The sequence below is a fragment of the Phragmites australis genome, chromosome 1, assembly GCF_958298935.1.
Source record: "Phragmites australis chromosome 1, lpPhrAust1.1, whole genome shotgun sequence".
Classification (NCBI taxonomy): Eukaryota; Viridiplantae; Streptophyta; class Magnoliopsida; order Poales; family Poaceae; genus Phragmites; species Phragmites australis.
The window spans coordinates 14,702,304-14,705,326 of NC_084921.1; the positions used below are offsets into that span (position 1 = coordinate 14,702,304).

General features: G+C 43.1%; 1 pseudogene; it reads right to left on the reverse strand.

Annotated features, from left to right (window-relative positions):
- Window positions 1–1,405: 1,405 nt before the first annotated feature.
- Window positions 1,406–1,982, reverse strand: LOC133931308 (glycerol-3-phosphate 2-O-acyltransferase 4-like; annotated as a pseudogene).
- Window positions 1,983–3,023: the final 1,041 nt, after the last annotated feature.

The following is a 3,023-nucleotide window of genomic DNA, read 5'->3' on the forward strand; positions in this document are numbered from 1 at the left end:
TATACATGTTGGAACAAACATGGCGAGGAAGACCTTAACGAGGGAGAGTTGGATCGGGCCCTCCATGCCGACAGTGTGGATCAGGAACTTGCACCCGGTGAAATGGATGATGATTTTAGGGATGAGGACATATTAGGTTTCAACGATAATGATCTTGAGGATTTTGTGGAGAATGTGGACCAGATGGTACGGGATGTCGAGCGGCACGACGAGTATAACAATGGTTAGTTTGCTAGATTCCAGGACTTTGTGCTGGATTCCAAGACGCCCCTTTATCCCAACTGTAAGAAGAAGTACACATAGATATTTGATAACCTAAAGCTTCTACAGCTGAAGGCAACCCATGGTTGAACTAACAAGAGTTTCGAAGCATTACTGGATCTGCTAAGGGACATACTATCGGAGGGGAATTTGGTGCTCGAGGGCGTCTACGACGCGAATAAGATAATTTATCCTTTAGGACTAGAAATAGAAAAAATATATGCATGTAAGTAGAATTGTATCTTTTTTCGTGGAGAATATGCAGAGCTGGATCAATGCCCTGTTTGTGGAACCCATCGATATAAGCGTAGAAATGACGATGGTGACGGGGATGGAGGCAACAAAAGTAAAGATGGTCCTAAGAAGGTGGTGTGGTATTTTCCTGTAATTCCCTGCCTAAAGCGTCTCTTTGTTAACAGAAATAAGGCATAATTGGTGCGTTGGCATAAGGAGGGTCGTAAGAACGACGCAATGATACGGCACCCGGTGGATTCCGCTCAGTGGTGAATCGTTGATTTCATTTTTGTTTGGTTCGCTGAAGAATTGAGAAATATTAGGTTTGCTATGAGCACAGATGACATGAATCCATTCGATAACATGAGTACCTCACATAGCACCTGGCTTATTATATTGTCGATCACCCTAACTTTGTAACAACAGAAAATATATTATGTTGTCGATCTTGATATCAGGATCGAAATAACCTGGCAACGATATCTTTACCCGTTATCAATGACTAGTTATCAATAACATGTTCGGAGTGATAGGTATGAGACCCGTCACTCATGACTATTTTTCACGTAGTGGCACTCAATCTGTTACTATCTTGTTCTAAGTTACACAATTGACCTGAATGGAAACAGCAGCACTTCGGACATTATGCAAGAACAGTGCGGTACATAACATTAAGAGTAGCATATGCTTCTGTTATATATATAAATTTCCTTAATCATCCTAAAAAGGTAGCTATATCACTCCAAATACATATTATGACGAGATTCATTGATGTTATGCATATGTACAGAACTTAAACAACCTCTAATTCTCATTGTTATACATGAAAAACAGACCTGCTGACAATCAATAGATGCATATATACCCTTTCTCAACAATAAATCCTGCTAGAAAGTTGTATTGTTGTCAAGTGCCCGCACTGTGATATATTCACATCTTACACTACTGACACACGTTACTACTTTGCAACCACAACCCCTTCATTTCCTGCTAAAATTAGGTACTTGTCCTTGCGAGTTAGTTTAGTGGATTCAAACCCAAGAACCGTACCAATCTCACCCTGCACCATGTTTGCCACCTCACAGTTCTCGCATCTCCTGCCATTCATTGATCACCACACTGGTTGGCATATTGTCCATGAATTGGATGACATATACCGGGTGTGGGTTCATGAAGTAGTAGAAGTGGTCCAGGTACTTGGACTTGCCAGTAGACATGCCTCAGAACATACTGGACCAGTTCACCAGAGCCACTGGGTAGACCTTGTCGATGAGCTCAATGAACAGTGGGCTGAACTGGAGCAGGTATGGCTCCCTGCACGTGGTACCCTCGGGGCAAACTACCAGGTCTCCCTGCTACACTGACTGCTCCATCCTCCTCCGATCCTCGTCCCGGTTTCGGGTCAGCCGAATTGTCTGAATTGGCGACAGGAGCTCGCTGACTCGGCTGACACTGTATGTCACGACTGATACCTGCTTGTTCAGCATTGCTAAGATATAGATCGGGTCACGGCTAATACCTGGTTGTTCAGCATTGCTGAGATATAGGTTGAGTCGAGGAACGTCCGGTGGTTGCACACATACAGCTAGCTCTGTGGATTGGGTTGGGCAAGTTCTTCAGAGCTTGCCTGACCAGTGGTGGAGACAGGGGATTGATGACCCGGGTTGTGACTCCAGTCGCAGACCCAATATGGATGGAGATAGAATTCGGAAGGTAGATGGAGACCTTAGTAGCTTCAATATCTAGGATTAGAGCTTGGTTTTGAAAGTGGTCATCGTCTTGTGAGACCAGTGGACACCTCTGGATGATATTAGGTATCCTGCTCGTGCTTGGCCCTTGATGGTGGTGGCCTGGCAGATTCCCTACCCTCAGACGAGCAAAGCGGTAGAAGGCGAGGAGGGATTTAGAGAATGGTTTGGATGCCATACATGTGTGCACTTGGACCCCCAAGGAATTCTTTGTGCTCCATTAATTCAATCTAGTTCTTTAGAAGCCTTAGGTTGCAAGGTGCAACTGTAATACGGCCTGGTGTATATATTTTGCAGCTAAAGCTTATAGGTATATGAAATGGTCATATACGATTGTTACAAGAAAATTCAGTTGTGATCCAAACTAGCTCACGTCTTTTGACTTTGCTAACTAGTTTACTATGGTACTCTTAGCTCTATTGCTTGGCAGCACTGTGTAATTTTTTTCTTATGAGAGCTACGTATCATTATATTAAAAAAGAAAAAAGAGTTTAAAAATACAACACACACAAACCCAAACACACACACCCAACCATCACTCTAAGCACACACGCGCCCTTAAAAAGAAGAAAAAAACGACCAACTACAAAAACAAACCGCTAAACTTACCCTCTATCTAGCTGTGCTAAATCCCTAACGCCAGCCAAACCTCAAAGAATCGCTTCATCACTGGCTAAATGCAAAACCTGCTGTACACTTGGCTAGCACTGTGTAAAAAATGAAAGAACTTAAGCCTTACTGATCAGTTAAGGATGTTGATTTGCTATGGATGGTAAAAAA